At 49.2% G+C, this 13,795-nt stretch overlaps 1 protein-coding gene across 2 annotated transcripts in view; it reads right to left on the reverse strand.

Moving 5' to 3' along the window:
• LOC136286649 (uncharacterized) overlaps positions 1-13,795 on the reverse strand; it is a 105,883-nt gene that overhangs the window by 31,473 nt on the left and 60,615 nt on the right. The window lies entirely within an intron of this gene.

A 13,795-nucleotide genomic window follows, 5' to 3' on the forward strand; every position in this document is an offset into this window, starting at 1 on the left:
GGTCCCTCTCACACTAGGTCTTCTAACCATGAGGATTGTCAAAGCCAAGCTTCAGGCAATTCTTCCAACCAAAATCAGAGGATCCTTCTTAAAATGTAAGATTTCTTTTCAAAGGATTGAGGTCTTCTGTTTGCTTTCTTGCTGTGAAGGCTACACACCAGCTTTCCTCTCCCCTCAGGAGCCCTGTTGTCATTGCTTTGAGGATGTAGGAGATGAGAGCCACGTGTAAGCACAGCACTACAGGAGCTGGAGCTTCAAGAGTATTCAAAGGGCAAAGCCCGAGGAGAGGGGGGTAAGGTTGTTTCTGGTGTCTCAGGTCACACACAGGGGCTGGTTGTAGAGTGTCTGGGGGCAGCTGGGGGTGGCTGGGATGTTCCCCCAAACAATTAATTCTGCTTTCAGACAGTGCACATGGAGAATAAGTAAGGGATTAAACAAACACTGGCTACACGTCCTGTACAGCATAGAATTTAGGGGTCAGACGAGCTCAGAAATTAGGAAAAGACTACAGGAGGTTGTTTTGTCCATCACCGGTCCCAAGAGTGCATCGGCTATCCCTGCAGTGCTTCTGAGGTGTTTTTTCAACCTCTCCTTTGAGACACATCCACCAGTGGATTTCCACCACTCTTTTATCCATTAGCAGGGGATGTTTAGGATGTTTAGGACATGTTTAACAACTTAGGCAGGGAACAGAGAAAGTAAACACTGGAGTGACTTTACTTTCCAGGATGAGAGAAGAGGAGAAAGTCAAACAGAAATAAGGAAGTGGATGGGAAAGCTGAGAAGAGCCACAAAAGACTGCCAAGATTTGGAATTTTGTCTCCTTCCACCCTCCAACAGCTATACAAAGTCCAATCCTCCTCTCACCACATCTGGGGGCCCAAAAGGCTTCCAGATGGTCGACAAAAGAAGAGTCAGCACCCCATGAGGTCACATCACTGCTGGGAGGTGATGCGTGAGACCGTGACTGTAAAACCCCCATCTTCGTCACGAGCCAGTGCTGACCCCAGGAGTGAGGTCGTGCTGGGGAGGACACATCCCAGTAAGTGTAAGTGGCACTGCCCTCTCCCATCCAAAGACTCTCCCAGCCTCTTCAGGTTGCCAGGAGTTGGTGGTGCCTCACTGCTGCAGCAGCTCTCCAGCAGTTGGCTCATTGCAGCACAGGGTTCCAAGCCTGTTACAGCCCTGTAATAGCAGAGCAACTCCACTCAGTACAATTCAACATCACCACTGCTGTTGATCTTGGCGTATTATTTATCCATCTTCTGAGCCGTAAATTTCCTTCCTGGACTCTGTGACTTGCTTTATAACCGCACTCTTTGTGCTGAGACTGCAAAGCCCTGGGGACAAGACCTTTGCCTCCACACTTTCTATTTAGGGCCATGCAGCTTTATGACACTAACAGAAAGAGTAACTTCCCAGATGACTTTGCAGCCACCACAGAAGTTTTTTTGAAATGCTACTTTTTTGGCTACTCAGAAGGTCACTGATAAGAGCAGGGATAAGCCTCAAGCCCAAGCTGCTGCCACATGGGGATGAGGAGATCCTGATAGTTCACTTGCAAATATGACCTACAACAAAGCATAAACTCTTTCCCCTGTTCTCCCAAATGGATCAGCATTAAGTTCCCCCACCAGAGTCTCATTACTTGGTGTCTGTTTCTCAAGTCTGAAGCCTTTAAGGAGGTGAGCAGCCCCCCCCCACATTATCACTGGAGGCTCAGCTGCCTGCTGAGCAAAGCTCTGCACCAAGCTTTGGGAGCTGAAACGAGAGCAGGGCTTGCACTGCACACGTTTGTGTTTGACTCTCAGAGAGGCCCAGAGCTCGCCTTGTGCATCAGGACCAGCATCAGTTGACTCATGCTCCAATCCCCACCCCAAAGTCAATCATCCCCACCAGCCTTCTTGCTCTGGACCTCTGCAAGGGTCACTTTTCATTGGGGTGAGGGAACCTCAGCAATGCTTTCCATCCCTTCCTGCCTCAACTTGGAGGGGTCCCTTGAGTGCGCTGTGAAACAAGAGGCACATCTGGGCTGGATTACAGGGTGGTGCAGTGGTTTCTACAGCTACAGATTCCTGCACATGTTTCTGAGCAGGACATATATGCTCATAGATCAAGATGCAAAGAGCTCCCAGGGTTGAGGGCCCTCATTTATATAAGTCATCCTAGGTTGTCCCCTCTTTGGAGAGCTCAGCTATGGACACCTGGGCAGGCTGGGGGCAGTGGGAGGAGATGCTCTGGCCGATGCTGTGGCTGATGCTTTCCCACTGGGCACAGAGAATTGCTTTCTTTTGAGAACAGAGGCCAAACGGAGGGAATCATTTACACCATTGAGAAGTGGGTGTAACTCTGCAATTTACTGGCATATTGCAGCCACAGAGGCAGTGACTTCCCATGGATAAGGCGAGCTGTGAAGAAAACAAGGGAGGAGGCAATGAGGCTGAGAGTAAATCCACAGAGATCAATAATGTTACATTAGATTTATGCCAGTTAGTAAACCAAAGGTTGTGGTCTGCTCGCTCCAGCACTGGTTTATCACAGCTCCAGATTTTATGCCACGGTCACTGCAAGCAGGATCTGTCCCCTGAGGTTTTAGAAATAATCTCTTTCTCTCAAAACTCTTTTCTTTAGCTGTTTGTGGGTTGAGAGAAAAAGACAATGATGTGTGGATGGAAAAACAAAAAAAAAAAAAAGAACTAAATTAAAATTAAAACTCAGCAAGGCTCCAAAGAATTTACAGATGTCTTTCCTCTCTTCCCCCCCCGCTTCTCTGTGGTCAGCTGTAAATATTTATCTGGCAGGCTGCAGTGAAAGGCATGGCCCAACACACTTAATCACAATTCCAGCATGGCTGCCCTCCAGAGCACCCCAAACTTGGGGGGAACTGTGGTTTTTTTCTGCAGCATTGTTAGAGGTAGGTACTTCTGTCCTTATGCAGGCAAACAACCACCTTCAAAAGCAATTCATAACAACTCCAGCATGGGCTGCTGGGTGCTTTGTTTATCCTCTTCTTTGGATATTTTTCTTTTTAAAAGGTCTGATTTTCTTTTTTAACTGGAGCGGCAACTGTGGGCAAGCCCTGTTACCCCACTGTCAACAGCAACCTGGTGCTGATTGACAGGCAGAAGTGGAGTTGAAGTCTGGCTGGATCAGTGAGGAGGTTTGGGAAATCTTCCCCAGAATCAAAGGAATCATTATATTTCTGTAATTCACCCCAAACTGTTCCACAACTATTGATGGAACCTGACCCCATCTTCCCTATGAAGGGTGGCTGTCGCTGGGGTGGAGCCTTGGCAGCTTCCATGGGTCGCTCAGCAGAAATTTAGGACAAGTGGAAGCACTGCTAGAGGCTGGAAATTACAGGGGCTTTGCTTTTGAGGATGCCCAGCAAGAAACACCATTGGCACAGGGATTGCTGTGCGGCAATAGGTACCTGCAAAATTAGGAGCAAAACCAAGGGACCAGGAGCTTGCAAGCCTCGCTCCCTGGTTTTCACTTTCACAGTAAGTCTGGCCTTCTGATGCTCCTGGCAAGGATTTTGGGAAGATTTCTTTGTCTTCAGTTGCATTGTCCCTCCCCACACACAACCATTACATCGGGCTCTAAACCCTGTATATTTATATTTTTCCATCTCCTGATGGCTCACTCTCCAGTTTGACATGGAGGAGCTGGGAGAGGAGAAAGGACCATAACACACCAGGCTGTGGGTCCTCTGGAACACACCCTCAGTGCCTCCCTCTAAGTTTGCCACAGCCCCAGAGGCTGGAGCACATAAAGAGGCAGCCAATGTTCACTTCACTCTGTGTCCCAGCTTCCAGCCTCCTCAGCAGATGTGTGGCAGAGTCTTCCTCAGGAGAAAAAATTAAATGTCCCACCAAAAGCTTGGTTGCTACTTCATCATAGTGATTATTGGCTCAGTTTCCAGCTGACACATATTTTGTTTTTACAGTTCTTTGCTATTTTCTGCAGGGAGTGGCACACTTTGGCCAAGCAGAGCCATGCATGACATCATATTTTCTTACTGGCCTTTACTGCACTGCAATTGCCTCACCAGTTATTGCCACTTATTGCCAAGTAGCTGTTTCACCACCTGATTATTTATCAGCCTGCCTTTATGCTTTCCTGGGCACTGAGATTCACTTCACTTTCTCCCTCCTCCTTGCCAGTGTTTCCAGTGCAAATGATGTTTTGTCAGCACATCTGCAAACGTAGCTTTCCTTGAAAAGGCAAATCCACTACTCGCTCATTTAGAGCAGGTGATCGGTAACCAAAGAGATGAATTGGTCTGAGGTTAATGTATTATCCTGTCAGAGGCTGTTGCAATTTTTTAACAGACTCAGAGCCTAGAGAACTGTTAAAGCCCCCTCCCTCTAAATAGAAATATATGATAATCTCAGTATCCTTCAATAAATAATCTCCCTTTTCTGCTGTAATTATTGTGACCTTGCCATCGCAATGCAAATGGTACCTGAAAATGCAGACCATCTAAATCCAAAAGTTTTCAAAACCCAGACTAACCAGAGTTCAAACTGCAAAGTTTTTAATCTATTTTTAAAGCCAGTGATGTGAGATTCAAGATTCTTCTTTGAGATTTTGTAATCTCTGGGGCTGCTAATACTGTAGCAGTTGACTGTGTGCACAGACACCAACTGCAGCATCATCGGGGGCTGTAGGATACTCTGGGAACAGCATGTTCTCTTTAGGCAAGATTTTCCAAAGGGCTCTGTTTGCTTTGACCAAAATGGACTGCTAGGTTTTTATTACACATAGGCCACTGTACCATGGGAGATTTGCAGTCTCCCTAGTGCTGCTGTTCTCTGAGCCCACCCCACTGACTATGCAGCATCACATCCCAAAATCCCTGAAAGTGCCAGGCCCACCTTCGACCCTTGCAGTGTAATAAATGGCAAGGTGTAAGGGCACGTGGGGAAAGGCTGCTTTTATGGCAGGGTGCACGGTGCCCCAGACAAGGGAGAAGGTGAGGGGTGGCTTTGCATTATCACCCCTGGGAACAGCCCCCAGCAGAGCCTTGGCAGAAAACGGGGCAGAGCTGTACTCTGGGCGCCCATGCAATGGGGACCTGCCCATGCTCCATGGGATTAACACAGCATCGAGATTACCCAGCTGCAATTCCCACCACCTGCTCTGTAGCTGGTCCTCATGTCCAGCAGCCAGCCACTTGGTTCATCCATCAGTCCCGGTCCATTGGGACAGCTGGTTGCTGCTGCCTTCATACAGCTGAGGCAGAGCATGGCAGGGTGGGGAGGGCACATGGGCAGAGGAATATTCTCCATACTGCAGCTGCTGCCAGGCTGACAGCAGCAGCCAGAGCCGGGGTTTCCCACGGTTCCTTCACCTTCCCGTCAGTGCCGGGGGTGAGGTGCCAGCCTGGCCCCCAGCTGCTGGTTGGCTCTCAGGGGGTGGGGAAGTGGAAGGCGCTGCCTGGGCTCAGCCGGAGCTTCTCTGACCCAGACATTAAGCATGATGCCGTTTTGGCAATGCACTTTGTCCTCCTGTTTTGTGAGCCAAGAGTTTATAAACCCACAGGGAAAATAACCTCCTCTTCCTCTGAGGCACTACCAGTCCTGCTTTTGGCTGCAGGCACTTCTTTGGTGCACACCCCTGAGCTGCAAATGGGTCTCTGCTGCCACTTTCTCTTGGCTTATCAAAGGAAAAATAGGAAAAGAAATCAAGCAGATCCTTGCTGTTTGCTTTTCCTCTTCAGGACCTAATTGCACAATGGGAACAGCAGTTTGTCAGCCTGGCCAGTGCCACCCTCCTCCCCACCCCTATTTTGCCCCAGAATCAGCAAAGTGTCTGCTCCAGGTAAGTTCCTGAGAAGCAGGAGGCTCATGTTGCCTGCAGGCCCCATGGGAATCTGCTGACTGGAAGGCAGCTCCATAGGTTCCACCATCTTCAAGGGACATCTTGGGTTCAGGGTCACATCAGCTCAGGCACATCCCCATTTGCCTGATGTTGGTCTCAGGGTCTTGCTGCTGTTCACAGATACAGGGGGCAAGTCTGTGCTGGCAGATGTGCTGGGACACCTGGACACTCCATTGAAGAGAAATGGAACCTTCCCCCTGTCCTCAACATGAAGGGAGTCTCCACCAAAGCTGCACATCCCCAACAGCCTGGCCCAGCCAAGATTGCGACATGAAAGGATGACTTGAGCTACACGCTGTTTATTTCCATCCCTGCTCTTTCTGTCACAAGCCCAGGAAGTCCAAATTATTTACCTGATACAAAGGGAAGCAACAGAGCGATTCAGAGATCAAGAAACTTTTCATTTCTCACAGGGAAGATAAATACTGCTCCTTTGCAGTAAGTGAACTGTTTGGCAGTGCCAGCACCAGGACAAAATATGTTGTTCTCCTGGTTGATGTAAGATTGTCAAGGCCAGGCCACCCGTGAGCTCAGCCATCAGGCAGAGGCAATGCCGGTATCTCCAAAGCTGGATGGGGGTTTCCAACCTGTACAGGTCTTAGGAGATTAGTTTCTGAGTGGCTATTGTAAGGAATGGGCTAAAATTTTGCCAGGCAGCTGCAAGATATCACGGGAAGGTGAGATGAGAAGTTACCCAGCCTATGGTACCCAGCCTCTTACAGTGACAAGAAACCACACAGCAGATGACCTCAGCTGAGAAGCCCACTCACAGAACAAAGGCCTGGTCATGCAGGAAGCCCTGGGCAGCATCCCCAGTTCAGCACCAGCAGGAGCCTTTGGTGAGCTACTCTGAAGTCCTGGATCCAGAACACAGGATCTCGATGGAGCAGCATTCCCTCATGAGTGGGGCTGGAGAGGTACAGAGGGACTCATAGGTCTCATCCTGCACACCCTGGACAGGGCTGTAGTCCTGGTTCCTATAGCCCAGCCCAGCACTGGGAAAAGCCTCTCAGCTGCCCCAGCTCCCCACTCTCCTGAAGAACAGCTGTAACATCCACACATGGACAAAGCTCACTGAAGGAGCAATGGGAAGTGTGAAGCCTCTCTGAATATCTTGTTCGTGGTATTTAGACAGTACTGCCTATGGGCCAAGGCACAAAGAGACTAGATTCCCATGGCCACAAATTATAGAACGTGTTCTTCTTCTAACTGGTGCTTCAGATGATCCCAGTCACGTGGGATCAATTGTGGTGGTTAACCACTCTGCAGTATCTATCTACCTCAGGCATTCAGGTTAGTGCTGACACTTCTGCCACCTGCTTCCCTTTCCATCTCAGCCACAGCTGAAAGTCTTCATGCAGCCAACAATTCCTCCAAGGACCTAAACTCTTCACATACTCTGTTCTGCATTTCAGCTCCAAAGGCATGATCTTTCCTCTGTGCAGTACCAGTGGGGTTCAAAAATAGCCAGAAAAGTCAGTATTTGGTGTGCACAAGTAAAAGCCTATTTACTTCAAATATTGTGCTGTCTCCCAGGGGCAATCATAAGGCTACAGTTTGCAGAGCACTACAGTAATGAAAGCCTCAGAAATACCACTGGAGATGGAAAGGTCAGGTGATTTAATAAGAACCATACGTGCTGCTCCAAGTTTTCTGAGTAATCCAGCTTCTGCATGTCCTCGCTGCGTTACAGACATGATGCATCATCTCCCCTTTCCTCGGATTCATTAGGGGGACTGAATCTCCCCTGAGACCCTAATTGCTTCAAATGCTCTCTGCTCTATTTATATTTGATTTTACCCAGTGGTTTCAAGAAATACTGATTCTGAATGACTGTTGATCTAAGGCTGTAACCTGACTGACATCCGCTTTGAAGGAGTTGTGTGCAGGTCTGTTTGAGTAACTTTACAGGGCAGAGAGGACTCTGCTCTTCAAATAGAGGCTTTATAATGATCCAGTCAATACAAAGTTTTTCTTCACAGACAGAGCCAAGTGACCACAGTGGTTTTCATATCTGTGGACTTAGTTTCAGGCTAATGTGTATCTTTTCCCTATCTTTGTGTTGGGTCCTTGCCTCAGCTGCTCCATCCCTTGGTTTCCCCCTCCCAAACTGGTCATAGCTCCCCTCACTTGGGCCAAAGTACTGCCAAAACCTTGATAACCCACCCTGCCCTATCTGAAAAGGGATCTTTCCTGCCCTGCCTGATGGAAATAACTGCAGCGGGCCCCACTGCTGGCAACTCTGGCATCTAGAGGTCAGCAGAGAGGAGGAGGAACATTTAGTTCCCTTCTCGATAGACACAGACCTGCTCCATGGCCTGGGCAAAGCGGTGCCTTCCCTCTGATGCCACAAGGGCAGAGGCACAGCTCAGTCTGTGCGGTGGGGGAGGCTGGGGGGCAGGAGGAGCACAGAGAGCAGACAGATGGCTGCACAGCCAGCCCAGTTATTAGGGGAATAAATTGGGTAAATCACAGGCTAAGCAGTTGCTCTCCCTGCAGTAGAAGAGGATCTGACACTGTGATTGAAAATTAGCAGCATCTCAGAGGCAATCATGGCTGGGAGGCTTGCTGTGCTGGGAAGCTCCGCTCAACCGGGTGTTACACTTGGACTGTGTTATTAGTGCACCTTAAACCACAAGAACAAAATGTTTGGGACATACTAATGACACCAGGAGAAACAGAGGCATTTTGATTTGGTAGTAATTGTAGCAATTATTTGCTACCAGGGCAGATATGAATACAATATAATGGGTCTGATTATTTATCAGCATTCAACACCAGAAAGAAAACAATGCTGGTAAATAGCAGAGAGTTTATTTTGGGGAACTGTTTAAGGCCAAGAAAGGACAAAACATCTGTTCAAAACAGGGCCTGTGGAAGCTCTGTGGCAAAGATCTGAAAAAGGCTTTCAGGCTTCACAAGAGCTGTATGCGACTGAGGTTTGGCCCTGATGTGTTTTGGCTTGGTGGCACTGCCAAGGCCAGGTTTGCTGAGCAGCCTGCCCTTGGGCAAGACCCTGACCAACATATCGTCAAATGTCACCCACTGGCAAAGAAACCACCCAGGGTAGAACACTTTGGCAACCCATTTTGGAAAAACTTAGCCAAGATGCTTCAAACACTTGGAGGAGCACACAAACAGAAGAGCTGGAGGCACATCAGGACAGATCTCACACCAGCAATACTCACCATCCCCCAGTGGGGAGCAAAGGCCTGTGACACTCCTTGCTGTAGCCTGCCAGCACACTCCCAGGCCACTAGACCAAGGACAGATGCTGACCAGCCTGCCTTGGAGTGTCTACAGGACATGCCAGGGCAAGGCAGGCATTGCTCCTAGGGGACCCTTTGGTAGAAAGCAACTTTCCTCCCATTGCAGATGGCAACCACGTTCCTTTCAAAGGGGCTTTTTTGGCTCCATTCACCTCCCTACTTGGCATCCAGCTCCCATGCCACTTTCAGTTCCTCCACTCACCCAATCTCGGAGCTACTCTGCTGTGAGCGTGTCAGATAGGAACACGCAATCAGTTCTGGTCAACTTGCTAACAGACCCAGCTATTATTACAGCAGGCACTGATGTGAGCAGCCACAAAAGCAAACAGATCTTTGGGCCCCAGGCTTACTGAAAACATGTGGTCAGGTCCTGCCAGGCTGGCGTGCAGCCACAGCCAGAGTGATCTCTCAAAGCATCCACCACTTCTGTTTCACTTTTGCTTGAATAAGCCCACTGAAATGTAGCTCAGGAAATGGTGTGATACCAACAAGCTTCAATGTTCTCATCATCACTGATGTTACTTCTGCAGAGCCTTGCCGCTTCAGCTGCATCCTTTTTGGCTTGCTGGATTGAGGTTTACCAAGTGAGGGTAACCCATCACCGGAGGATGCTTGTCCTTGCTTTCCTAACATGTTCCTACATTTCAAAAGATAATTCCATGCATAACATACCCACCATAAGCCTACAGCAGTGCTCAAACCAAACTCACTTTGTTCCTCTGACACATAAACACTGGCCTGCCACCCAGGACAGACCTCACGCACTTCAGAAACCTAAGCCTCAGCTATGCCTTTGTGACCAACCTCTGCATGGATGATTCAGGCTGCGCCTGGCTGGGCCAAGGGACATGATAGATGCCAGACAGCCCTGATGAGCCAGGGTTCTCCTGGCAGGCCCCAGCACCCACACACTGAGGGCAAAGAGCATCTGTAGGATGCCCATTTGCAGCCATGCAGATAGATCAGCGAGCGGCTCAGGTTTCAAGCACTCCCTGAGCAGCAGCGCAGTAGGTGAACGGAGCCATCCCCGCCCTCACCATCAAACACAAGAGGGCCAAGTCACCACTGAGGCCTCCCCACGGAGAAATTCTTGGAATTGTGAAGGCAGTGAACATGCATACAAGGCAGTGTTGGCATGCCAGGGTTGGTCACTGGTGCATGTGCCTGTTTGGATCTACTGACCCACCAGGAACCCTGGCGGGTGCAGACCCTGCCACTGAGGAGGGGACAGAGATGAGACTGGCACACAGTAACCCACCCCAGAAAAGACCCCTCTGTCACCACTCTCCTCACCCAGAGTAGTTTCCTAGGGAGAATTTTTCTTTTTACGTCTTTCTTTCTTTTCAAGTCTGTAGCTGTGTAAATACCAAGCAGCCACAGCATCCTGTGGCACAGGGTTCCCCAGTGCAACCCCACACTCTGTGCAGATCTGCCTCTGGTTGTTTGCCTTGAACCTACCACCTGCTACTTTTATTTGATGTCCCCGAAGTTCTTCTCTGAGAAACAACAGAATATAATCACATTCTAATTTGCATTGAAATCACTTTGTCTTGAGTCACTGGTGTCCAGGTGCCTGCTTCTTTTTAATTCAAGGGTGAAAGCTCCCAAGTGCCTCAAGGGCACAGATCAGGCATTTGTAAATTTTTCTTCACTTTCCCAGTCATTACTGGTGTGATGCACTGCAAAAGTCTGCCAGTTATTGCCGCAATGGATGAGACTTCAGAAACAGGAAAGAAATACCACCCTTGCCTTGGCATATATAGCCCACCTGTATGTCCTCCATGCATCATTGCCTGCAGACACCTGTGAACACACAGCCTCCCCTGCACAGGCTCTTTTGCCCATGCTCCAGATGCACATCCATCAGCATCCATCCTTCCAGAACCACATTTGCATGCATGCATGGCCCTTTATCTTTACTCCTCCAATACACCCTTCTGATTAAAATATAACTAACATGCCATAAATACACACGCCACAGGCACATAAATGGCACTGTAAATGCACTGTGTCTATACACTCATGCTGTATCAGCACATACCCCATTCAATCCTAACTTGACACACACCCTTGAACACATTCTTCCACCCCACACCTTGCCACAACATGCTATGCAGCTTCAGAAAGAGCAAGGGAAAGCCCGGAATTGTTTGAATGAGATGGTCTTTCCAACTGGAAATTCTGCTTCTCTGTTTTTCCTGTGCCAAGCCATGCTGCAGTGGCCTCCATCAAGCCTAGGGTGAGAATCATGGCCCCAGCAGCACTGCCAGTTTTGCCCATTTTCCTAGTCAATCCCACAGGCAGGCAGATGGGTCAACACTCAGTATGCGGCTGGAAACAGGGTGGTGGGTGAGTTTTCCAAGCACTACTGTGTTTTGCAGCACAGAGGTGATGAGTGCCACAAAAGAGCTTCACATAGAGCCCTGTCAGACTGACCCAGGTGAGCACAGGGCACCCTGCTCATGGATGACTGTCAGAAGACAGAGATTCCTGCACAAATGAAACACAATGAGACAGAAATATACATATAAATATATCACGTGTGCATGCATGTACATACATATATGTCAGAAAATGCTTGGACAACACAAAGGAGAGACAATCCCTTGTGCTGGCTGCAAAGGGACTCACTCAGGCTCAGGGTAACAACCCATTTTGCCACTGCTATGATCATGGTTCCTCTGTGATTTTTAAAAGGTCATAGCATTAACCTAATTAATTTACTCTAATTGGAGAACAGTATTAGCTTAAATGGTCCTGCTTAAATCATAGAGAAGCCGTAGCCAAGCTCTTCAAACAGTCGCTTGTCCCCATTCACCCTCCTGCAGATGGTTAACACAGCTGAGCTGCACTCTGGCACAACAGCCCTGCTCTCTCCACAGGGTGTTTTCTGCTCTGAAGGGAAACACCTGCACATCTCCGAGCAAGACAGCCCAGAGCAGAGAAAGGAGTTTAGAAGTTACAGGCTCCCCTGCTGAGCCAGAACCCAAACCTGGTGGGAAGCCAGGAGCTCCACTGAAGAAGAGGTCCTGAGGGACCCATGCCAAGCTGACAACGCTCACAGTGCTCTGCTCAGACCTCAGCCAGCATCCCTGCCTGCTCTGGCAGAGGAGGAAGTGTCTGTACAAGCTGGTTTGGAAGCCACAGAGGTGAACAGCCCTGCACTGATGGATGCCACAAACAGCAACGGGGGACAGTGGCTACGGCAAGGACTGCGGCTCAAAGACCACACCTCAGCTCTCATTTCCCTGGTTTCTGCTGGTATCTCCTGCAGTGGACTTTGGGAAACCGTTCCCACATGCCAGGGTCTGGCATTCAAAGGAGGCCAACATCCTCACACTCCTTTGCCAGTAATGTTGGTAACTACAGCTGAAAAGTACCTTGTAAGATCTTTATGAGTGCCCCTAACCTGCCTTCTTTGAGCTTCAGAGTTGTTGCCATATTGCAGTTTATCACCATGTCTCACTGCCCTGTTTCGTTGTTAACCCAGGGGCCCAGCTTGCAGGGAGAGATGATGGGTGGGCACGATTACACTAAATCCAAACACACGCTGGGGGCCCAGACAACAGCCCCGGTGGCAGCAGCAGCAGCAGCAGCTCTACCCCCAGCTCACCCTGGTCTGTGCAATGCCAAGCTGTGTGCCAGCTTCCCACTTTTCACCAGCTGTACCCTGGCTTTGTAGCACTAGGTGTCCATACCTCCAGCCTCGAGGATACAAGGTCAATGCATCCCTCCCTCTGAATATACAAAACAGACAACAGGCTTGACCCAGCAGAGGCCTACAGATGGGCAGGGTTTGTGGAGTCATAGACACCACCATGGTTTTGAACAGCATCTGGGGCCCCAAGGGTGGGTGCACTGAGGGATCAGGCTGTGCTGGAAGAAACGTCCCAGAGAAAAGCATTCTGTAAGGGATGTACAAGAGCAAGGGCTCAGGGGAGCCAGCAAGTCACTGTATAACCCTTGCAAAATTGGCCAAGGCCAATTAACAAGCTGCAGCTGACAGAGAGGGGAGGATTTCAAGATAAGAGAGATGGCAAGAAGCCTAGAGGAGATCAGAGCTTGGAGGGAAGAATGGAAAAGGCCTCCTGGGAATGAATCTAAGTAGGACTGCTAAGGGAATTTATGCTAATATCTCTCAGGAGGCCTTGGAAAAGGGGACATAGGTAATAGCCTTGTGAGATGCTGGTGAAGATACAGAGTTGGGGGGGGGGGGGGGGGGGGAGGGCCGGGCAAGACAGGAATTAGCTCAAGTAGACAGCAAGGGGTGGGGAATGCACATTACAAGTACCCAAGATGGAGTATTTAGAGCAAAATCCAGAAGAAGGGGTGAAGCATTGCTAAATCATGAAGAAGTGCTCTGGCTGTAAACAAAAGGGCTGCGGAGAATCTCCGGACAGCTAAGTAAGACATCCTGAAGTTAAAATTACTAGCCAAAGGCCATTTTCGTAGTCACACATCCTTCTGTTTTGGGCGGGGCTGGAAACCTCCTGGCTACATTTGATTTGCCCAAGCAATAGGCAAGTCACTCGAAAGCCGAAGCACCAGTGAGGGGCAAGACACCTTAGCAGTACACCATACCTCAAACGGAGCAGCTGCACACACAAAGAACCTGGCATTCATTTTGGAAAAGCTCTTCA

This window comes from Chamaea fasciata, unplaced genomic scaffold (assembly GCF_029207755.1).
Source record: "Chamaea fasciata isolate MVZ Bird 193981 ecotype frontalis unplaced genomic scaffold, bChaFas1.0.hap1 SCAF_3, whole genome shotgun sequence".
In the NCBI taxonomy this organism is placed as follows: Eukaryota; Metazoa; Chordata; class Aves; order Passeriformes; family Sylviidae; genus Chamaea; species Chamaea fasciata.